Source organism: Pan paniscus, chromosome 5 (assembly GCF_029289425.2).
Source record: "Pan paniscus chromosome 5, NHGRI_mPanPan1-v2.0_pri, whole genome shotgun sequence".
Taxonomy (NCBI): Eukaryota; Metazoa; Chordata; class Mammalia; order Primates; family Hominidae; genus Pan; species Pan paniscus.
In genome coordinates this window covers 9,145,728-9,173,098 of record NC_073254.2, presented here as the reverse complement: position 1 = coordinate 9,173,098, position 27,371 = coordinate 9,145,728, and positions in this window count along the sequence as shown.

The window sequence follows — 27,371 nt, the reverse complement described above, 5'->3', positions numbered from 1 at the left end:
CCACGTTTATACAGACGACTCTGTAGGTATTTCCATGTTTATACAGATGGCAGTGTAGACACTTCCATGTTTATAGACATATCCATGTGGATATTTTCATGTTTATACAGATAGCGGTGTAGACATTTTGATGTTTATAGAGATAACGGTGTAGAAATTTCCATATTTATACACATAGCGGTGTAGACATTTCCATGTTTATACAGATATCGGTGTAGATATTTCCATGTTTATACACATAGCGGTGGAGGTATTTCCATGTTTATACAGATGGCGGTGTTGATATTTCCATGTTTATACAGATAGCGGTGTGGCTATTTCCATGTTTATAAGGATAGCGGTGTAGATGTTTCCAGTTTTATAGAGATGGCTGTGTAGGTATTTCCATGTTTATGCACATGGCTTTGTAGTTAATTCCATGTTTATACAGTTGGCAGTGTAGCTTTTCCATGTTTATACTGATAGTGGTGTAGATATTTCCACATTTTTACAGACTACTGTGTAGGTATTTCCATGTTTATACGGATGGCATTTCAGACCTTTCCATGTTTATAGACATAGCCATGTGGATATTTCCATGTTTATACAGATAACGGTGTAGACATTTCGATTTTTATAGAGATAGCGGTTTAGATATTTCCATATTTATACAGATAGCGGTGTAGATATTTGCATGTTTATACAGATAGCGGTGGAGATATTTCCATGTTTATACAGATGGCTGTGTTGATATTTCCATGTTTATACATATAGCGGTGTGGCTATTTCCATGTTTATACAGATAGCGGTGTAGATATTTCCATGTTTATAGAGATGGCTGTGTAGATATTTCCATGTTAATACAGATGGCTGTGTAGATACTTCCATATTTATACAGATGACAGTGTAGATATTTCCATGTTTAGACAGATAATGGTGTAGATATTTCCACGTTTATAGCGATGACTGTGTAGTTATATCCATGATTAAGCAGATGGCAGTGTAGGCATTTCCATGTTTATACACATAGCCATGTGGTTATTTCCATGTTTATACAGATAGTGATGGAGACATTTCGATTTTTATAGAGATAGCGGTGGAGATATTTCAATGTTTATACACATAGCGGTGTAGATATTTCCATGTTTACAGAGATAGCGCTGTTGATATTTCCGTATTTGCTCAGATTGCGGTGTAGATATTTCCAACTTACCACAGATAGAGGTGTACATATTTCCATGTTTACACAGCTGTGTATATATTTCCATCTTTCCACAGATAGTGTTGTAGATATTTCCATGTTTATAAAGATCGCGGTGTAGATATTTACATGTTTATAAAGATAGCCGTGTGTATATTTCCATATTTATAGAGATAGCAGTGTAGATATTTCCATGTATATACAGATAGCGGTGGAGATATTTCCATATATATAGGGATGGCTGTGTAGATATTTTCATGTTCATGCAGATGGCTTTGTAGATACTTCCATGTTTATACAGATGGCTGTGTAGATTTTCCCTGTTTATACAGATGGTGGAGTAGATATTTCCATGTTTATAGAGATAGCTGTGTACATATTTCCATGTTTATACAGATAGCGGTGTAGACATTTCGATGTTTATAGAGATAGCGGTGTAGAAATTTCCATATTTATACAGATATTGGTGTAGACATTTCCATGTTTATACAGATAGAGGTGTAGATATTTCCGTGTTTATACAGATAGCGGTGTAGATATTTCCATGTTTACAGAGATGGTGCTGTAGATATTTCCGTATTTGCACAGATTGCGGTGTAGATATTTCCATCTTTATACAGATAGCGATGTAGATATTTCCATGTTTATAAAGATAGCGGTGTAGGTATTTCCATGTTTATACAGATAGTGGTGTAAATATGTCCATGTTTATACAGATAGCGTTGTAGGTATTTCCATGTTTATACACATAGCGGTGGAGGTATTTCCATGTTTATACACATAGCGGTGGAGATTTTTCCATATTTATAGAGATAGCGGTGAAGATATTTCCATGTTTATGCAGATAGCGGTGTGGATATTTCCATGTTTATACAGATAGCGGTGTAGACATTTCCATGTTTATAGAGTTGGCTGTGTAGATATTTACATGTTTATGCAGATGGCAGTGTAGATATTTCCATGTTTATACAGATAGTGGTGTAGATAATTCCAGGTTTATTCAGATGACTGTGTATGTATTTCCATGTTTATACAGATGGTGGTGTAGATATTTCCATGTTTATAGAAATAGCCAAGTAGATATTTCCTTGTTTATACATATAGCGGTGTAGATATTTCCATGTTTATAGAGATACAGGTGTAGATATTTCCATATTTATACAGATAGCGGTGTCACTATTTCCATGTTTATACAGATAGCGGTGTAGATATTTCCATGTTTATACAGATCCTGGTGTAGATATCTCCATGTTTATACAGAGAGTTGTGTAGATATTTCCATGTTTATACAGATAGCGGTGAAGATATTTCCATGTTTACTGGGATAGTGGTGTATATATTTCCATATTTGCACAGACAGCGGTGTAGATATTCCCATCTTTACATAGATAGCGGTGTACATATTTCCATGTTTACACAGATAGCTGTGTAGATATTTCCATGTTTACACAGATAGCGTTGTAGATATTTCTATGTTTATACAGATAGTGGTGTAGATAATTCCAGGTTTATTCAGATGACTGTGTAGGTATTTCCATGTTTATGCAGATGACTGTGTAGGTTTTTCCCTGTTTATACAGATGGCGGTGTAGATATTTCCATGTTTATAGAGATAGCCATGTAGATATTTCCATGTTTATACACATAGCGGTGGAGACATCTCCATGTTTACAGAGATAGCGGTGTACATATTTCCATATTTATTCAGACAACAGTGTAGATATTTCCATGTCTATACAGATAGCAGTGTGGATATTTCCATGTTGATTCAGACAGCGGTGTAGATTTTCCATGTTTACAGATAGCAGTGTAGACAATTCCATCTGTATAGAGATAGCGGTGTAGATATTTCCATATTTATACAGATAGCGGTGTAGATATTTCCATGTTGTACAGATAGAGGTGTAGATATTTCCATGTTGATACAGGTTGCGGTGTAGGTATTTCCATGTTTATATAGATAGCGGTGTAGGTATTTCCATGTTTATACAGATGACAGTGTAGATATTTCCATGTTTATACAGACGGATGTGTAGGTATTTCCATGTTTTTACACATGACTGTGTAGTTATTTCCATGTTTTTACAGATGGAGGTGTTGATATTTCAATATTTATTCAGATAGTGGTGTAGATATGTCCATGTTTATAGAGATGGCTGTGTAGATATTTTCATGTCTATACAGATGTCAGTGTAGATATTTCCATGTTTATACAGATAGTGGTGTAGATATTTCCATGTTTATACAGATGACTGTGTAGGTATTTCAATGTTTATACAGATGGCTGCGTACTTATTTCCATGTTTATAGAGATAGCCATGTAGATATTTCCATGTTTATACAGATAGCGTTGTAGCCATTTCCATGTTTATAGAGATAGCAGTGTAGATATTTCCATATTTATACAGATAGAGGTGTAGATATTTCCATGTTTATACAGATAGCTGTGTAGATATTTCCATGTTTATACAGATAGCGGTGTAGATCTTTCCATGTTTATTCAGATAGCGGTGTAGGCAATTCCATGTATATAGAGATAGCGGTGTAGATATTTCCATGTTTATACAGATGGCAGTGTAGGTTTTCCATGTTTATACAGATAGTAGTGTAGATATTTCCACATTTACAGATGACTTTGTAGGTATTTCCATGTTTATACAGATGGCAGTGCAGACATTTCCATGTTTATAGACATAGCCATGTGGATATTTCCATGTTTATACAGATAACGGTGTAGACATTTCGATGTTTATAGAGATAGCGGTGTAGATATTTCCATATTTATACAGATAGCGGTGTAGATATTTCCATGTTTATACAGATAGCGGTGTAGATATTTCCATGTTTATGCAGATGGCGGTGCAGTTATTTCCAAGATTATAAAGATTGCGGTGTAGCTATTTCCAAGTTTATAGAGATAGCGGTGTAGATATTTCCATGTTTATACAGACGGCTGTGTAGATATATCCATGTCTATAGAGATGGCAGTGTAGATATTTCCATGTTTATACAGATGGAGGTGTAGACATTTCCATGTTTATACAGATGACAGAGAAGATATTTTCATGTTTTCACAGATGACGTTGTAGATATTTCCATGTTTATGAAGAAGGCTGTGTAGATATTTCCATGTTTATACAGATGGCAGTGTCTATATTTCCATGTTTATACAGATAGTTGTGTACATGTTTCCATGTTTATTCAGATGACTGTGTAGGTATTTCCATGTTCATACAGATGGCGGTGTAGATATTTCCATGTTTATAGAGATAGCCATGTAGATATTTCCACGTTTATACAGATAGCGGTGTAGACATTTCCATGTTTATAGAGATAGCGGTTAGATATTTCCATATTTATACAGATAGCGGTGTAGATATTTCCATGTTTATACTGATTGCGGTGTTGAAATTTCCATGTTTATGCAGATAGTGGTGTAGATATTTCCATGTTTATACAGATAGCGGTATAGACAATTCCATGTATATAGACATAGCGGTGTAGATATTTCCATATTTATACAGATAGCGGTGTCACTATTTCCATGTTTATACAGATAGCGGTTTAGATATTTCCATGTTTACAGATAGCGGTATAGATTTTTGCATGTTTATACAGGTTGCGGTGTAGGTATTTCCATGTTTATGTAGATTGCGGTGTAGATATTTCCATGTTTATACAGATGGATGTGTAGATATTTCCATGTTTATACAGATGACTCTAGATATTTTCATGTTTTTACGGATGGCGGTGTTGATATTTCCATGTTTATAGAGATATCGGTGTAGATATTTCCATGTTCATACAGATGGCTGTGTAGATATTTCCATGTTTATGCAGATGGCTTTGTAGATACTTCCATGTTTATACAGATGGCTGTGTAGATTTTCCATGTTTATACAGATAGTGGTGTAGATATTTCCACGTTTATACAGACGACTCTGTAGGTATTTCCATGTTTATACAGATGGCAGTGTAGACATTTCCATGTTTATAGACATAGCCATGTGGACATTTTCATGTTTATACAGATAGCAGTGTAGACATTTCGATGTTTATAGAGATAACGGTGTAGAAATTTCCATATTTATACAGATAGCGGTGTAGACATTTCCATGTTTATACAGAGAGCGGTGTAGATATTTCCATGTTTATACGGATAGTGGTGTAGATATTTCCATGTTTACAGAGATGGCGCTGTAGATATTTCCGTATTTGCACAGATTGCGGTGTAGATATTTCCATCTTTATACAGATAGCGATGGAGATATTTACATGTTTATAAAGATAGCGTTGTAGGTATTTCCATGTTTATACAGATAGCGGTGTAGATATTTACATGTTTATACAGATAGCGGTGTAGATATTTCCATGTTTATACACATAGCGGTGGAGGTATTTCCATGTGTGTACACATAGCGGTGGAGATTTTTCCATGTTTACAGAGATGACTTTTTAGGTATTTCCATGTTTATGCAGATAGCGGTGTGGCTATTTACATGTTCATACAGATAGCGGTGTAGATATTTCCATGTTTATAGAGTTGGCTGTGTAGATATTTACATGATTATGCAGATGGCAGTGTAGATATTTCCATGTTTATTCAGATAGCGGTATAGATTTTTCCATGTTTGTACAGGTTGCGGTGTAGGTATTTCCATGTTTATGTAGATTGCGGTGTAGATATTTCCATGTTTATACAGATGGCAGTGTAGACATTTCCATGTTTATACAGATGGATGTGTAGATATTTCCTTGTTTATACAGATGACTCTAGATAATTTCATGTTTTTACAGATGGCGGTGTTGATATTTCCATGTTTATAGAGATATCGGTGTAGATATTTCCATGTTCATACAGATGGCTGTGTAGACATTTCCATGTTTATGCAGATGGCTTTGTAGATACTTCCATGTTTATACAGATAGCGGTGTGGCTATTTCCATGTTTATGCAGATGACTCTGTAGTTGTTTCCATTTTTATACAGATTGCGGTGTTGATATTTCCATGTTTATAGAGATAGCCATGTAGATATTTCCATCTTTATACAGCTAGCGGTGTAGACATTTCCATGTTTATAGAAATAGCTGTGTAGATATTTCCATGTTTATACAGACTGCGGTGTAGTTATTTCCATGTTTATATAGATAGCGGTGTAGATATTTCCATGTTTATGAACATGGAGGTGTAGATATTTCCATGTTTATACAGATGACTGTGAAGGTAATTCCATGTTTTCACAGATTGTGGTGTAGATATTTCCATGTATATACAGATAGCGGTGTGGTTATTTCCACGTTTATACAGATAGCAGTGTAGATATTTCTACGTTTATAGAAATGGCTGTGTAGATATTTCCATGTTTATACAGACCGCAGTGTAGGTATTTCCATGTTTTTAGATATAGCTGTGTAGATATTTCCAAGTTTATACAGACAGCGGTGTAGACATTTCCATGTTTATAGAGATAGCATTGTAGATATTTCCATATTTATACAGCTAGCGGTGTAGATATTTCAATGTTTATACTGATAGTGATGTAGATATTTCCATGTTTATGCAGATAGCGGTGTAGATGTTTCCATGTGTATACAGATAGCGGTGTAGACAATTCCATGTATATAGACATAGCGGTGTAGATATTTGCATATTTAAACAGATAGCGGTGTCACTATTTCCATGTTTATACAGATAGCGGTGTAGATATTTCCATGTTTATACAGATAGCGGTATAGATTTTTCCATGTTTATACAGGTTGCGGTGTAGGTATTTCCATGTTTATGTAGATTGCGGTGTAGATATTTCCATGTTTATACAGATAGCGGTATAGATTTTTCCATGTTTATACAGATGACTGTGTAGGTATTTCCATGTTTATACAGATGGCGGTGTAGATATTTCCATGTTTTTAGACATTGCTGTGTAGATATTTCCATGTTTATACAGATAGCGGTGTAGACATTTCCATGTTTATAGAGATAGCGTTGTAGATATTTCCATATTTATACAGATAGCGGTGTAGATATTTCCATGTTTATACTGATTGCGGTGTTGAAATTTCCATGTTTATGCAGATAGTGGTGTAGATATTTCCATGTTTATACAGATAGCGGTATAGACAATTCCATGTATATAGACATAGCGGTGTAGATATTTCCATATTTATACAGATAGCGGTGTCACTATTTCCATGTTTATACAGATAGCGGTTTAGATATTTCCATGTTTACAGATAGCGGTATAGATTTTTGCATGTTTATACAGGTTGCGGTGTAGGTATTTCCATGTTTATGTAGATTGCGGTGTAGATATTTCCATGTTTATACAGATGGATGTGTAGATATTTCCATGTTTATACAGATGACTCTAGATATTTTCATGTTTTTACGGATGGCGGTGTTGATATTTCCATGTTTATAGAGATATCGGTGTAGATATTTCCATGTTCATACAGATGGCTGTGTAGATATTTCCATGTTTATGCAGATGGCTTTGTAGATACTTCCATGTTTATACAGATGGCTGTGTAGATTTTCCATGTTTATACAGATAGTGGTGTAGATATTTCCACGTTTATACAGACGACTCTGTAGGTATTTCCATGTTTATACAGATGGCAGTGTAGACATTTCCATGTTTATAGACATAGCCATGTGGACATTTTCATGTTTATACAGATAGCAGTGTAGACATTTCGATGTTTATAGAGATAACGGTGTAGAAATTTCCATATTTATACAGATAGCGGTGTAGACATTTCCATGTTTATACAGAGAGCGGTGTAGATATTTCCATGTTTATACGGATAGTGGTGTAGATATTTCCATGTTTACAGAGATGGCGCTGTAGATATTTCCGTATTTGCACAGATTGCGGTGTAGATATTTCCATCTTTATACAGATAGCGATGGAGATATTTACATGTTTATAAAGATAGCGTTGTAGGTATTTCCATGTTTATACAGATAGCGGTGTAGATATTTACATGTTTATACAGATAGCGGTGTAGATATTTCCATGTTTATACACATAGCGGTGGAGGTATTTCCATGTGTGTACACATAGCGGTGGAGATTTTTCCATGTTTACAGAGATGACTTTTTAGGTATTTCCATGTTTATGCAGATAGCGGTGTGGCTATTTACATGTTCATACAGATAGCGGTGTAGATATTTCCATGTTTATAGAGTTGGCTGTGTAGATATTTACATGATTATGCAGATGGCAGTGTAGATATTTCCATGTTTATTCAGATAGCGGTATAGATTTTTCCATGTTTGTACAGGTTGCGGTGTAGGTATTTCCATGTTTATGTAGATTGCGGTGTAGATATTTCCATGTTTATACAGATGGCAGTGTAGACATTTCCATGTTTATACAGATGGATGTGTAGATATTTCCTTGTTTATACAGATGACTCTAGATAATTTCATGTTTTTACAGATGGCGGTGTTGATATTTCCATGTTTATAGAGATATCGGTGTAGATATTTCCATGTTCATACAGATGGCTGTGTAGACATTTCCATGTTTATGCAGATGGCTTTGTAGATACTTCCATGTTTATACAGATAGCGGTGTGGCTATTTCCATGTTTATACAGATAGCGGTGTAGATGTTTCCAGGTTTATAGAGATGGCTGTGTAGATATTTCCATGTTTATGCATATGGGTTTGTAGTTACTTCCATGTTTGTACAGATGGCAGTGTAGGTTTTCCATGTTTATACTGATAGTGGTGTAGATATTTCCACATTTATACAGAAGACTGTGTAGGTATTTCCATGTTTATACGGATGGCAGTGCAGACCTTTCCATGTTTATAGACATAGCCATGTGGATATTTCCATGTTTATACAGATAGCGGTTTAGACATTTCGATGTTTATAGAGATAGCGGTTTAGATATTTCCATATTTATACAGATAGCGGTGTAGATATTTCCATGTTTATACAGATGGCGGTGTAGATATTTCCATGTTTATACAGATAGCGGTGTACATATTTCCATGTTTATACAGATACCGGTGTACATATTTCCACATTTATACAGATTGCGGTTTAGGTTTTTCCAGGTTTATAGAGATAGCGGTGTAGATATTTAAATGTTTATACAGACGGCTGTGTAGATATTTCCATGTCTATAGAGATGGCAGTGTAGATATTTCCATGTTTATACAGGTGGAGGTGTAGACATTTCCATGTTTATACAGATAGTGGTGTAGATATTTCCACGTTTATAGAGATAGCCATGTAGATAGTTCCACGTTTATACAGATAGCGGTGTAGGCATTTCCATGTTTATAGAGATAGCGGTGTAGATATTTCCATACTTATACAGATAGCGGTGTAGATATTTCCATGTTTTTACAGATAGTGATGTAGATATTTCCACGTTTATACAGATGACTGTGTAGTTATATCCATGATTATGCAGATGGCATTGTAGGCATTTCCATGTTTATACATATAGCCATGTGGTTATTTCCATGTTTAAACAGATAGCGATGGAGACATTTCGATTTTTATAGAGATAGCGGTGGAGATATTTCAATGTTTATACACATAGCGGTGTAGATATTGCCATGTTTACAGAGATAGCGCTGTAGATATTTCCGTATTTGTTCAGATTGCGGTGTAGATATTTCCATCTTACCACAGATAGCGGTGTACATATTTCCATGTTTACACAGCTGTGTATATATTTCCATGTTTCCACAGATAGTGTTCTAGATATTTCCATGTTTATACAGATAGCGGTGTAGATATTTACATGTTTATAAAGATAGCCATGTATATATTTCCATGTTTATAGGGATAGCGGTGTAGATATTTCCATGTATAGACAGATAGCGGTGGAGATATTTCCATGTTTACAGAGATAGCAGTGTAGATATTTCCATATTTATTCAGACAGCGGTATAGATGTTTCCATGTCTACACTGATAGCGGTGTAGATATTTCCATGTTTATTCAGACAGCGGTGTAGATATTTCCATGTTTATACAGATAGCGGTGTAGACAATTCCATGTTTATAGAGATAGCGGTGTAGGTATTTCCATATTTATACAGATAGCGGTGTAGATATTTCCATGTTTATGCAGATAGCGGTGTAGATATTTCCATGTTTATACAGGTTGCGGTGTAGGTATTTCCATGTTTATATAGACAGTGGTGTAGATATTTCCATGTTTATACAGATGACAGTGTACATATTTCCATGTTTATACAGACGGAGGTGTACTTATTTCCATGTTATACGCATGACTGTGTAGATATTTCCATGTTTTTACAGATCGAGGTGTTGATATTTCAATGCTTATACAGATAGTGGAGAAGAAATGTCCATGTTTATAGAGATGGCTTTGTATATATTTCCAAGGTTATACAGATGGCAGTGTAGATATTTCCATGTTTACACAGATAGTGGTGTAGATATTTCCATGTTTATACAGATGACTTTGTAGGTATTTCCATGTTTACACAGATGGCTTTGTAGATATTTCCATGTTTATAGAGATAGCCATGTAGATATTTCCATGTTTATACAGATAGCGGTGTAGCCATTTCCATGTTTATATAGATAGCGGTGTAGATATTTCCATATTTATACAGATATCGGTGTAGATATTTCCATGTTTATACAGATAGCGGTGTAGATATTTCCATGTTTATTCAGATAGCGGTGTAGACAATTCCAAGTATATAGAGATAGTGTTGTAGGTATTTCCATGTTTATACAGATGGCAGTGTAGGTATTTTCATGTTTATGCAGATGGAGGTGTAGATATTTCCATGTTTATACAGATGACTGTGTAGATATTTCCATGTTTTTACACTTGGCGGTGTTGATATTTCCATGTTTATACAGATAGCGGTGTGGCTATTTCCATGTTTATACGGATAGCGGTGTAGATGTTTCCAGGTTTATAGAGATGGCTGTGTAGATATTTCCATGTTTATGCACATGGCTTTGTAGTTACTTCCATGTTTATACAGATGGCTGCGTAGATTTTCCATGTTTATACAGATGGTGGTGTAGATATTTCCATGTTTATAGAGATAGCTGTGTACATATTTCCATGTTTATACAGATAGCGATGTAGACATTTCCATGTTTATAGACATAGCCATGTGGATATTTGCATGTTTATGCAGATAGCAGTGTAGACACTTTGATGATTATAGAGATAGCGGTGTAGATATTTCTATATTTATACAGATAGCAGTGTATATATCTTCATGTTTATACAGATAACGGTGTAGATATCTCCATGTTTATACAGATAGTAGTGTAGGTATTTCCATGTTTATACAGATAGCGGTGTAGATATTTCCATGTTTACAGAGATAGCGCTGTAGATATTTCCATATTTGCACAGATTGCGGTGTAGATATTTCCAGCTTTACACAGATAGCGGAGTACATGTTTCCATGTTTACCCATATAGTTGTGTAGATATTTCCATGTTTACACAGATAGTGTTGTAGATATTTCCATCTTTATACAGATAGTGGTGTAGATATTCCTATGTTTATAAACATAGCTGTGTAGATATTTCCATGTTTATAGAGATAGCGGTGGAGATATTTCCATGGTTGTACAGATAGCGATGTTGATAATTCCATGTTTATACTGATAGCGGTGTAGTTATTTCCATGTTTATACAGATAGAATTGTAGGTATTTCCATGTTTATACAGATAGCGGAGTAGATTTTTCCATGTTTATACAGATAGCGGTGGAGATATTTCCATGTTTATACAGATAGCAGTGGAGTTATTTCCATGTTTATACAGATAGCGGTGCAGTTATTTCCAAGATTATAAAGATTGCGGTTTAGGTTTTTCCAGGTTTATAGAGATAGCGGTGTAGATATTTCCATGTTTATACAGACGGCTGTGTAGATATTTCCATGTCTATAGAGATGGCAGTGTAGATATTTCCATGTTTATACAGGTGGAGATGTAGACATTTCCATGTTTATACAGATGAGTGAGAAGATATTTTCATGTTATCACAGATGGCGGTGTAGATATTTCCATGTTTATGGAGATGGCTGTGTAGATATTTCCATGTTTATACAGATGGCAGTGTAGATATTTCCATGTTTATACAGATAGTGTTGTAGATATTTCCAGGTTTATACAGATGACTGTGTAGGTATTTGCATGTTTATACAGATGGCGGTGAAGTTATTTCCACGTTTCTAGAGATAGCCATGTAGATAGTTCCACGTTTATACAGATAGCGGTGTAGGCATTTCCATGTTTATAGAGATAGCGGTGTAGATATTTCCATATTTATACAGATAGCGGTGTAGATATTTCCTTGTTTTTACAGATAGCGTTGGAGATATTTCAATGTTTATACAGATGGCAGTGTTAATATTTCCATGTTTATACATATAGCGGTGTGGCTATTTCCATGTTTATACAGATAGCGGTGTAGATATTTCCATGTTTATAGAGATGGCTGTGTAGATATTTCCATGTTTATACAGATGGCTGTGTAGATACTTCCATATTTATACAGATGACAGTGTAGATATTTCCATGATTATACAGGTAGTGGTGTAGATAGTTCCACGTTTATACAGATGACTGTGTAGTTATATCTATGATTATGCCGATGGCAGTGTAGGCATTTCCATGTTTATACACATAGCCATGTGGTTATTTCCATGTTTATACAGATAGCGATGGAGACATTTCGATTTTTATAGAGATAGCAGTGGAGATATTTCAATGTTTATACACATAGCGGTGTAGATATTTCCATGTTTATGCAGATGGCTTTGTAGATACTTCCATGTTTGTACAGATGGCTGCGTAGATTTTCCATGTTTATACAGATGGTGGTGTAGATATTTCCATGTTTATAGAGATAGCTGTGTACATATTTCCATGTTTATACAGATAGCGGTGTAGACATTTCGATGTTTATACAGATAGCGGTGTAGATATTTCCATGTTTATACAGATAGCGGTGAAGATATTTCCATGTTTACAGAGATGGCGCTGTAGATATTTCCGTATTTGCACAGATTGCGGTGTAGATATTTCCATCTTTATACAGATAGCGATGTAGATATTTCCATGTTTATAAAGATAGCGGTGTAGGTATTTCCATGTTTATACAGATAGTGGTGTAGATATTTCCATGTTTATACAGATAGCGGTGTAGGTATTTCCATGTTTATACACATAGCGGTGGAGGTATTTCCATTTTAAACACATAGCGGTGGAGATTTTTCCATGTTTATAGAGATAGCGGTGTAGATATTTCCATGTTTATTTAGATAGCAGTGTGGATATTTCTATGTTTATACAGATAGCGGTGTAGATATTTCCATGTTTATAGAGTTGGCTGTGTAGATATTTACATGTTTATGCAGATGGCAGTGTAGATATTTCCATGTTTATACAGATAGTGGTGTAGATAATTCCAGGTTTATTCCGATGACTGTGTATTTATTTCCATGTTTATACAGATGGTAGTGTAGATATTTCCATATTTATAGAAATAGCCATGTAGATATTTCCTTGTTTATACATATAGCGGTGTAGATATTTCCATGTTTATAGAGATACAGGTGTAGATATTTCCATATTTATACAGATAGCGGTGTCACTATTTCCATGTTTATACAGATAGCGGTGTAGATATTTCCATGTTTATACAGATAGCGGTGTATATATTTCCATGTTTATACAGATCCTGGTGTAGATATTTCCATGTTTATACAGAGAGTTGTGTAGATATTTCCATGTTTATACAGATAGCGGTGTAGATATTTCCATGTTTACTGGGATAGCGGTGTATATATTTCCATATTTGCACAGACAGCGGTGTAGATATTCCCATCTTTACACAGATAGCGGTGTACATATTTCCATGTTTACACAGATAGCTGTGTAGATATTTCCATGTTTACACAGATAGCGTTGTAGATATTTCTATGTTTATACAGATAGTGGTGTAGATAATTCCAGGTTTATTCAGATGACTGTGTAGGTATTTCCATGTTTATACAGATGACTGTGAAGGTATTTCCCTGTTTATACAGATGGCGGTGTAGATATTTCCATGTTTATAGAGATAGCCATGTAGATATTTCCATGTTTACACAGATAGCGGTGGAGACATTTCCATGTTTACAGAGATAGCGGTGTACATATTTCCATATTTATTCAGACAGCGGTGTAGATATTTCCATGTCTATACAGATAGCAGTGTAGATATTTCCATGTTTATTCAGACAGCGGTGTAGATTTTCCATGTTTATACAGATAGCAGTGTAGTCAATTCCATCTGTATAGAGCTAGCGGTGTAGATATTTCTATATTTTTACAGATAGCGTTTTATATATTTCCATGTTTATACAGAAAGAGGTGTAGATATTTCCATGTTTATACAGGTTGCAGTGTAGGAATTTCCATGTTTATATAGATAGCGGTGTAGATATTTCCATGTTTATACAGATGACAGTGTAGATATTTCCATGTTTATACAGACGGAGGTGTAGGTATTTCCATGTTTTACACATGACTGTGTAGTTATTTCCATGTTTTTACAGATGGAGGTGTGGATATTTCAATGTTTATACAGATATGGTGAAGATATGTCCATGTTTATTGAGACGGCTGTGTAGATATTTCCATTTCTATACAGATGGCAGTGTAGATATTTCCATGTTTATACAGATTTTGGTGTAGATATTTCCATGTTTATACAGATGGCGCTGTAGTTATTTCCATGTTTATAGAGATAGCCATGTAGATATTTCCATGTTTATACAGATAGCGTTGTAGCCATTTTCGTGTTTATAGAGATAGCGGTGTAGATATTTCCATATTTATACAGATAGCAGTGTAGATATTTCCATGTTTATACAGATAGCGGTGTAGATATTTCCATGTTTATACAGATAGCGGTGTAGATCTTTCCATGTTTATTCAGAGAGCGGTGTAGACAATTCCATGTATATAGAGATAGCGGTGTAGATATTTCCATGTTTATACAGATGGCAGTGTAGGTTTTCCATGTTTATACTGATTGTAGTGTAGATATTTCCACATTTATGCAGATGACTTTGTAGGTATTTCCATGTTTATACAGATGGCAGTGCAGACATTTCCATGTTTATAGACATAGCCATGTGGATATTTCCATGTTTATACAGATAACGGTGTAGACATTTCGATGTTTTTAGAGATAGCGGTGTAGATATTTCCATATTTATACAGATAGCGGTGTAGATATTTCCATGTTTATACAGATAGCGGTGTAGATACTTCCAAGTTTATACAGATAGCGGTGTACATATTTCCATGTTTATACAGATAGCGGTGTACATATTTCCACCTTTATACAGATTGCGGTGTAGGTATTTCCATGTTTATATAGATAGTGGTGTAGTTTTTTCCATGTTTATACAGATGACAGTGTAGATAATTCCATGTTTATACAGATGGAGGTGTAGATATTTCCATGTTTATACAGATGTCTGTGTAGATATTTCCAGGTTTTTACAGATGGCCGTGTTGACATTTCCATGTTTATACAGATAGCGGTGAGGCTATTTCCAAGTTTATACAGATAGTGGTGTAGATATTTCCATGTTTATAGGGATGGCTGTGTAGCTATTTCCATGTTTATGCAGATGGCTGTGTAGATACTTCCATGTTTATACAGATGGCAGTGTAGATATTTCCATGTTTATACAGATATTGGTGTAGATATTTCCACTTTTATACAGACGACTGTGTAGATGTTTCGAAGTTTACACAGATGACGGTGTAGACATTTCCATGTTTATAGAAATAGCCATGTAGATATTTCCATGTTTATACAGACTGCGGTGTAGGTATTTCCATGGTTATGGAGATAGCGGTGTAGATATTTCCATGTTTATACACATGGAGGTGTAGATATTACCATGTTTATACAGATGACTGTGAAGTTATTTTCATGTTTTCACAGATTGCGGTATAGATATTTCCATGTTTATGCAGATAGCTGTGTGGTTATTACCATGTTTATACAAATAGCTGTGTAGATATTTTCATTTTTATAGAGATGGCTGTGTAGATATTTCCAGGTTTATACAGACGGCAGTGTAGATATTTCCATGTTTATACAGATAGTTGTGTAGATATTTCCATGTTTATACAGATGACTGTCTAGGTATTTCCTTGTTTATATAGATGGCGGTGTAGATATTTCCATGTTTATAGAGATAGCTGTCTAGATATTTCCATGTTTATACAGATAGCGGTGTAGACATTTCCATATTTATAGAGATAGCAGTGTAGATATTTCCATATTTATACAGATAGCGGTGTAGATATTTCCATGTTTATACAGATAGCGGTGTAGATATTTCCTTGTTCATACAGATAGCAGAGTAGATATTTCCATGTTTATACAGATAGCGGTGTAGACAATTCCATGTATATAGAGATAGCGGTGTAGATATTTTCATATTTATACAGATAGCGGTGAAGATATTTCCATGTTTCTACAGATAGCGGTGTAGATTTTTCTATGTTTATACAGATTGCGTTGTAGATATTTCCAAGTTTATGTAGATAGCAGTGTAGATATTTCCATGTTTATACAGATGGCAGTGTAGATATTTCCATGTTTATACAGATGGAGGTTTAGATATTTCCATGTTTACACAGACGACTCTGTAGATATTTCCATGTTTTTTCAGATGGCGGTGTTGATATTTCCACGTTTATACAGATAGTGGTGTAGATATTTCCATGTTTATAGAGATGGCTGTGTAGATATTTCCATGTTTATGCAGATGTTTTTGTAGATACTTCCATGTTTATACAGATGGCTGTGTAGATTTTCCATGTTTATACAGATAGTTGTGTAGATATTTCCACGTTTATACAGATGAATGTGTAGGTATTTCCATGTTTATACAGATGGAAGTGTAGACATTTCCATGTTTATACACATGGCCATGTGGATATCTTCATGTTTATACAGATAGCGGTGTAGACATTTCCATGTTTACACAAAGAGCGGTGTAGATATGTCCATGTTTATAGAGTTGGCTGAGTAGATACTTCCATGTTTATGCAGATGGCAGTGTAGATATTTCCATGTTTATACAGATAGTTGTGTAGATATTTCCAGGTTTATTCAGATGACTGTCTATATATTTCCATGTTTATACAAATGGCGGTGTAGATATTTCCATGTTTACAGAGAAAGCGGTGTAGATATTTCCATATTTATACAGATAGCGGTGTCACTATTTCCATGCTTATACAGATAGCGGTGTAGATATTTCCATGTTTATACAGATATCGGTGTCGATATTTCCATGTTTATACAGATCCTGTTGTAGATATTTCCAGGTTTATACAGAGAGTGGTGTAGATATTTCCACCTTTATACAGATAGCGGTGTGGATATTTCCATGTTTACTGGGATAGCGTATATATTTCCATATTTGCACAGACTGCGGTGTAGATATTCCCATCTTTACACAGATAGCAGTGTACATATTTCCATGTTTACACAGATAGCCGTGTAGATATTCCCATGTTTACACAGATAGCGTTGTAGATATTTCCATGTTTATACATATAGTGGTGTAGATATTTCCATGTTTTTACAGATGACTGTGTAGGTATTTCCATGTTTATAGAGATAGCCATGTAGATATTTCCATGTTTATACAGATAGCGGTGTAGACATTTCCATGTTTACTGAGATAGCGTTGTAGATATTTCCATATTTATTCAGACAGCGGTGTAGATATTTCCATGTCTATACAGATAGTGGTGTAGATATTTCCATGTTTATTCAGACAGCGTTTAGATATTTTCATGTTTATACAGATAGTGGTGTAGACAGTTCCATGTGTATAGAGATAGCGGTGTAGATATTTCCATATTTATTCAGATAGCGGTGTAGATATTTCCATGTTTATACAGATAGCGGTGTAGATATTTCCATGTTTATACAGATTGTGGTGTAGGTATTTCCATGTTTATATAGATAGCTGTGTAGATAATTCCATGTTTATACAGATGACAGTGTAGATATTTCCATGTTTATACAGACGGAGGTGTAGTTATTTCCATGTTTATACACATGACTGTGTAGATATTTCCATGTTTTTACAGATGGTGGTATTGATATTTCCATGTTTATACAGATAGAGGTGTAGACAATTCCATGTATACAGAGATAGCGGTGTAGTTATTTACATATTTATATAGATAGCTTTGTAGATATTTCCATGTTTATACAGATAGTGGTGTAGATATTTCCATGTTTATACAGATTGCGGTGTAGGTATTTCCATGTTTATATAGATAGCTGTGTAGATATTTCCATGTTTATAGAGATGAAAGTGTATATATTTCCATCTTTATACAGATGAAGGTGTAGATATTTCCATGTTTATACACATGACTGTGTAGATATTTCCATGTTTTTAGAGTTGGCGGTGTTGATATTTCAATGTTTATACAGATAGTGGTGTAGATATGTCCATGTTTATAGAGATGGCTGTGTAGATATTTCCGTGTTTGAACAGATGGCAGTGTAGATATTTCCATGTTTATACAGATAGTGGTGTAGATATTTCCATGTTTATACAGATGACTGTGTAGCTATTTCCATATTTATACAGATGGCGGTGTAGATATTTCCATGTTTATAGAGATAGCCATGTAGATATTTCCATGTTTATACTGATAGCGATGTAGCCCTTTCCATGTTTATAGAGATAGCGGTGTAGATATTTCCATATTTATACAGATAGCGGTGTAGATATTTCCATGTTTACACAGATAGCCGTGTAGTTATTTCCACGTTTATACAGATAGCTGTGTAGGTATTTCCATGTTTATTCAGATAGCGGTGTAGACACTTCCATGTATATAGAGATAGCGGTGTAGATATTTCCATGTTTATACAGATAGCGGTGTACATATTTCCATGTTTATACAGATTGCAGTGTAGGTATTTCCATGTTTATATAGATAGCGGTATAGTTATTTCCATGTTTATAAAGATGACAGTGTTGATATTTCCATGTTTATACAGATGGAGGTGTAGATGTTTCCATGTTTATACAGATGACTTTGTAGATATTTCCATGTTTATACAGATGGCGGTGTTGACATTTCCATGTTTATACAGGTAGCGGTGGGGCTATTTCCAAGTTTATACAGATAGTGGTGTAGATATTTCCATATTTAAAGGGATGGCTGTGTAGATATTTCCATGTTTATGCAGATGGCGGTGTAGCTACTTCCATGTTTATACAGATGGCAGTGTAGATACTTCCACGTTTATACAGATAGTGATGTAGATATTTCCACGTTTATACAGATGACTGTGTTGTTATTTCGAAGATTATACAGATGGCGGTGTAGACATTTCCATGTTTATAGACATGGCCATGTGGATATTTTCATGTTTATACAGATAGCAGTGTAGACATTTCCATGTTTACACAGATAGCGGTGTAGATATTTCCATGTTTATAGAGTTGGCTGTGTAGATATTTCCATGTTTATGCAGATGGCAGTGTAGATATTTCCATGTTTATACTGTTAGTGGTGTAGATATTTCCAGGTTTGTTCAGATGACTGTGTAGATATTACCATGTTTATACAGACGGCGGTGTAGATATTTCCATGTTTATAGAGAAAGTGGTGTAGATATTTCCATATTTATACAGATAGCGGTGTCACTATTTCCATGTTTACAGATAGCGGTGTAGATATTTCCATGTTTATACAGATAGCGGTGTAGATATTTCCATGTTTATACAGATCCTGGTGTAGATATTTCCATGTTTATATAGAGAGTGGTGTAGATATTTCCACCTTTATACAGATAGCGGTGTAGATATTTCCATGTTTACTGGGATAGCGTATATATTTCCATATTTGCACAGACTGCGGTGTAGATATTCCCATCTTTACACAGATAACGGTGTACATATTTCCATGTTTACACAGATAGCCGTGTAGATATTTCAATGTTTACACAGATAGCGTTGTAGATATTTCCATGTTTATACAAATAGTGGTGTAGATATTTCCATGTTTATACAGATGACTGTGTAGGTATTTCCATGTTTATACAGATGGCGGTGTAGATATTTCCACGTTTATACAGATAGCTGTGTAGATATTTCCATGTTTATACAGATAGCGGTGTAGACATTTCCATGTTTATAGAGATAGCGGTGTAGATATTTCCGTATTTATTCAGACAGCGGTGTAGATATTTCCATGTCTATACAGATAGCGGTGTAGATATTTCCATGTTTATTCAGACAGCGGTGTAGATATTTCCATGTTTATACAGATATTGGTGTAGACAGTTCCATGTGTATAGGGATAGCGGTGTAGATATTTCCATATTTATACAGATAGCGGTGTAGATATTTCCATGTTTATACAGATAGCGGTGTAGATATTTCCATGTGTATACAGATTGCGGTGAAGGTATTTCCATGTTTATATAGATAGCGGTGTAGATAATTCCATGTTTATACAGATGACAGTGTAGATATTTCCATGTTTATTCAGACGGAGGTGTAGTTATTACCATGTTTATACACATGACTGTGTAGATATTTCCATGTTTTTACAGATGGTGGTATTGATATTTCCATGTTTATACAGATAGCGGTGTAGACAATTCCATGTATACAGAGATAGCGGTGTAGATATTTACATATTTATACAGATAGCGGTGTAGATATTTCAATACTTATACAGATCGTGGTGTAGATATTTCCATGTTTATACAGATTGCGGTGTAGGTATTTCCATGTTTATATAGATAGCAGTGTAGATATTTCCATGTTTATACAGATGAAAATGTATATATTTCCATCTTTATACAGATGAATGTGTAGATATTTCCCTGTTTATACACATGACTGTGTAGATATTTCCATGTTTTTACAGTTGGCGGTGTTGATATTTCAATATTTATACAGATAGTGGTGTAGATATGTGCATGTTTATAGAGATGGCTGTGTAGATATTTCCATGTTTGTACAGATGGCAGTGTAGGTATTTCCATGTTTATACAGATAGTGGTGTAGATATTTCCATGTTTATACAGATGACTGTGTAGGTATTTCCATGTTTAAACAGATGGCGGTGTAGATATTTCCATGTTTATAGAGATAGCCATGTAGATATTTCCATGTTAATACAGATAGCGATGAAGCCCTTTCCATGTTTACAGAGATAGCTGTGTCGATATTTCCATATTTATACAGATAGCGGTGTAAGCATTTCCATGTTTACACAGATAGCGGTGTAGGTATTTCCACGTTTATACAGATAGCTGTGTAGATATTTCCATGTTTATTCAGATAGCGGTGTAGCCAATTCCATGTATATAGAGATAGCGGTATAGATATTTCCATGTTTATACAGACAGCGGTGTACATATTTCCATGTTTACACAGATTGCGGTGTAGGTATTTCCATGTTTATATAGATAGCGGTGTAGTTATTTCCATGTTTATACAGATGACAGTGTAGATATTTCCATGTTTCTACAGATGGAGGTGTAGATATTTCCATGTTTATACAGATGACTTTGTAGTTATTTCCATGTTTATACAGATGGGGGTGTTGACATTTCCATGTTTATACAGGTAGTGGTGAGGCTATTTCCAAGTTTATACAGATATTGGTGTAGATATTTCCATATTTATAGGGATGGCTGTGTAGATATTTCCATGTTTATGCAGATGGCGGTGTAGCTACTTCCATGTTTATACAAATGGCAGTGTAGGTATTTCCATGTTTATTCAGATAGTGATGAAGATATTTCCACGTTTATACAGATGACTGTGTAGTTATTTCGAAGATTATACAGATGGCGGTGTAGACATTTCCATGTTTATAGACATGGCCATGTGGATATTTGCATGTTTACACAGATAGCATTGTAGGCACTTTGATGTTTATAGAGATAGCAGTGCAGATATTTCTATATTTATACAGATAGCAGTGTACATATCTCCATGTTTCTACAGATAACGGTGTAGATATCTCCATGTTTATACAGATAGCGGTGTAGATAATTCCATGTTTATACAGATAGCGGTGTAGATATTTCTTTGTTTACAGAAATGGCGCTGCAGATATATCCGTATTTGCACAGATTTTAGTGTAGATATTTCCATCTTTACACAGATATCGGAGTACATATTTCCATGTTTACACAGATAGCTGTGTAGACATTTCCATGTTTACAAAGATAGTGTTGTACATATTTCCATGTTTATACAGATAGCGGTGAAGATATTTCCATGTTTATAAAGATAGCGGTGTAGATATTTCCAAGTTTATAGAGATAGCGGTGTAGATATTTCCTTGTTTATACTGATAGCGATGTAGATATTTCCATGTTTATACAGATAGTGGAGTAGGTATTTCCATGTTTATACAGATAGCGGTGTAGATATTTCCATGTTTATAGAGAAAGCGGTGTAGATATGTTCATGTTTATTCAGATGGTGGTGGAGATATTTCCATGGTTATACACACAGCGGTGGAGATATTTCCATGTTTATAGAGATAGCGGTGTAGATATTTCCAGGTTTATACAGACAGAGGTCTGGCTATTTCCATGTTTATACAGACAGTGGTGTGGATATTTCCATGTTTATAGAGATGGATGTGAAGATATTTACATGTTTATACAGATGGCAGTGTAGATGTTTCTAGGTTTACAGATAGTGGTGTAGATATTTCCAGGTTTATACAGATGAATCTGTAGGTATTTCCATGTTTATACAGCTGGCGGTGTAGATATTTCCATGTTCATAGAGATAGCCATGTAGATATTTCCATATTTATACAGATAGCAGTGTAGATATTTCCATGTTTATACAGATAGCGGTGTAGATATTTTCATGTTTACAGGGACAGCGGTGTATATATTTCCTTATTTGCAAAGACTGTGGTGTAGATATTCCCATCTTTACACAGATAGCGGTGTACATATATCCATGTTTACAGATATAGCTGTGCAGATATTTACATGTTTACAGAGATTGCGTTGTAGATATTTCCATGTTTATAGTGATAGCGGTGTAGATATTTAGATGTTTATAGAGATAGCGGTGTAGGTATTTCAATATTTATGGAGATAGCGGTGTAGATAATTCCATGTTTATACAGATAGCGGTGTAGATTTTCCATGTTTATGAAAATAGCGGTGTAGACATTTCCATGTTTATACAGATCGTGTTGTAGATATTTCCATGTTTATACAGATAGCGGTGTAGATATTTCCATGTTTATACAGATAACGGGGTAGATATTTCCATGTTTACAGAGATAGCGGTGTAGACATTTTGATATTTGCACAGATTGCGGTATACATGTTTCCATGTTTACACAGATAACTGTGTAGATATTTCCATGTTTACAAAGATATTGTGTAGATATTTCCATGTTTATACATACAGCGGTGTAGATATTTCCATGTTTATACTGATAACGGGGTAGATATTTCCATGTTTATACAGATTGCAGTGTAGGTATTTCCATGTTTATAGAGATAGCGGTGTAGATATTTCCATGCTTATACAGATAGCGGTGTAAGTATTTCCATGTGTATACAGATGGCAGTGTAGGTATTTCCATGTTTATAGAGATGGCAGTGTAGATATTTCCATGTCTATACAGATAGCAGTGTAGATATTTCCATGTTTATGGAGACAGCTGTGTAGATATTTCCATGTTTATACAGATGGCAGTATAGATATTTGCATGTTTATACAGATAGTGGTGTAGATATGTCCATGTTTATACAGGTAGAGGTGGAGATATTTACATGTTTATGCAGATCTCGGTGTAGATATTTCCATCTTTCTAGAGATATTCCATATTTATACAGATGGAGGTGTAGATATTTGGAAGTTTATACGGATGACTGTGTAGATATTTTCATGTTTTTACAGAATGCGGTGTAGATATTGCCATGTTTATACAGATAGCGATGTCGCTATTTCTATGTTTATACAGATAGCAGTGTAGATATTTCCGTGTTTATAGAGATAGCTGTGTAGATATTTCCATGTTTATACAGATTGCGGTGTAGATATTTCCATGTTTATACAGATGGCAGTGTAGATATTTCCATGTTTATACAGATACTGGTGTAGATGTTTCACTGTTTATACAGATGACTGTGTAGGTATTTCCATGTTTGTACAGATGGCGGTGTAGATATTTCCATGTTTATAGAGATAGCGGTGTAGATATTTCCATGTTTATAAAGATAGCGGTGTTGGCATTTTCATGTTTATAGAGATAGCGTTGTAGGTATCTCAATATATATAGATGTAGCGGTGTAGATATTTCCATGTTTATGCAGATATTTGTGTAGATATTTCCATGTTTATACAGATAGCTGTGTAGACATTTCCATGTTTATACAGATCATCGTGTAGATATTTCCATGTTTATACAGATAGCTGTGTAGACATTTCCATGTTTATACAGATCATCAGGTAGATATTTCCATGTTTATACCGATAGCGGTGTATATATTTCCATGTTTATACAGATAACGGGGTAGGTATTTCCATGTTTACAATGATAGCGGTGTAGATATTTTGATATTTGCACAGATTGCGGTGTACATATTTTCATCTTTACACGTATAGCGGTGTACATATTTCCATGTCTACACAGATAGCTGTGTAGATATTTCCATGTTTACACAGATATTGTTGTAGATATTTCCAAGTTTATACAGATAGCGGTGCAGATATTTCCATGTTTATACGGATTGCGGTGTAGGTATTTCCATGTTTATAGAGATAGCGGTGTAGATATTTCCATGCTTATACAGATAGTGGTGTAGGTGTTTCCATGTGTATACAGATGGCAGTGTAGATATTTCCATGTTTATGCAGATAGCAGTGTAGATATTTCCATGTTTACGGAGACAGATGTGTAGATATTTCCAGGTTTATACCGACTGCAGTGTATATATTTCCATGTTTATACAGACAGTGCTGTAGATATTTCCATGTTCATACAGGTGGAGGTGTAGATATTTCCACGTTTATGCAGATCTCGGTGTAGATAATTCCATCTCTCTAAAGATGACAGTGTAGATGTTTCTATGTTCATAGAGTTGTCAGTGAAGATATTTCCATGTTTATACAGATGGCGGTGTAGTTATTTCCATGCATATGCTGATGGCGGTGTAGATAATTCTATGTTTATAGAGATGGTGTTTTAGATATTTCTATGTTTATAGAGATAGCGGTGTAGATAATTCCATGTTTTTACACATAGCGGTGTAGGAATTTCCATGTTTATACTGATAGCGGTGTAGATATTTCCATGTTTATACAGATAGCGTTGTAGATATTTCCGTGTTTATACAGATATTGGTGTAGATATTTCCATGTTTATGCAATTGACTGTGTAGTTATTTCCATGTTTATACAGATGGCGGTGTAGTTATTTCCAGGTGTTTAGAGACATCCATGTAGATATTTCCATGTTTATACAGATAGCGGTGTAGATATTTCCATGTTTATACAGATTGCTGTGTAGATATTCCCATGTTTATGGAGATAGCTGTGTAGATATTTCCGTGTTTATACAGATGTCTGTGTAGATATTTCCATGTGTATACAGATGGCAGTGTAGATATTTAATGTTTATACACGGAGATGTAGATATTTCCAATTTTATGCATATGACTGCGTAGAAGTTTCCATGTTTTTCCAGATGGCAGTGTAGATATTTCCATGTTTATAGAGATAGCGGTGTAGTTATTTCCATGTTTATACTGATAGCGTTGTTGATATTTCTATGTTTATACAGATAGCAGTGTTGATATTTCCATGTTTATGCAGATGGCGTTGTAGATATTTCCATGTTTATGCAGTTGGCAGTGTAGATATTTCCACGTTTATAAAGATAGCGGTGTGGATATTTCCATGTTTATACAGATGACGGTGTAGATAATTGCATATTTATACAGATAGCGCTGCAGATATTTCCATGTTTATAGAGATGGCAGTGTAGATATTTCCATGTTTATACAGATAGCAGTGTAGGTATTTCCATGTTTACAGAGATAGCGGTGTAGATATTTGCATATTTGCACAGATCGCGGTGTAGATATTTCCATCTTTACAAAGATAGCGCTGTACATTTTTCCATGTTTACACAGATAGCTGTGTAGATATTTTGATGTTTACACAGATAGTGTTGTAGTTATTTCCATGTTTATACAGATAGTGGTGTAGATACTTCCATGTTTATAAAGATAGCGGTGTAGACATTTCAATGTTTATAGAGGTAGCAGTGGAGATATTTCCTTGTTTATACTGATAGCGATGTAGATATTTCCATGTTTATACAGATAGTGGTGTAGACATTTCAATGTTTATACACATAACGGTGTAGATATATCCATGTTTATACAGATAGCGGTGTAGATATTTCCATGTTTATACAGATAGAGTTGGAGATATTTCCGTGTTTGTACAGATAGCGGTGGAGATATTTCCATCTTTCTGCTGATGGTGGTGTAGATATTTCCAAGTTTATAGAGATTGCGGTGTAGATATTTCATGTTTATACAGATTGCAGTGTGGACAATTCCATGTATATAGAGAGAGCGGTGCAGATATTTCCATATATACACATATTGCGGTGTAGATATTCCCATATTTATACAGATAGCAGTGTACTTATATCCATGTTTATACAGATTGCGGTGTAGCTATTTCCAGGTTTATAGAGATAACGGTGAAGATATTTCCATGTTTATGCAGATAGCGGTGGAGATGCTTCCATGTTTACAGAGATAGCGGTGTAGATATTTCCATATTTACACAGATTGCAGTGTAGGTATTTCCACCTTTACAGAGAAAGCGGTGTACATATATCCATGTTTACACAGATAGCTGTGGAGATATTTCCATGTTTACACAGATAGCGGTGTAGATATTTGGATGTTTACAGAGATAGTGGTGTAGATATTTCCATGTTTACAGAGATAGCGGTTTAGATATTTCCATATTTGCACAGATTGCGGTGTAGATATTTGCATCTTTATAGAGATAGCGGCGTACATATTTCCATGCTTACACAGATAGCTATGTAGATATTTCCATGTTAACACAGATAGT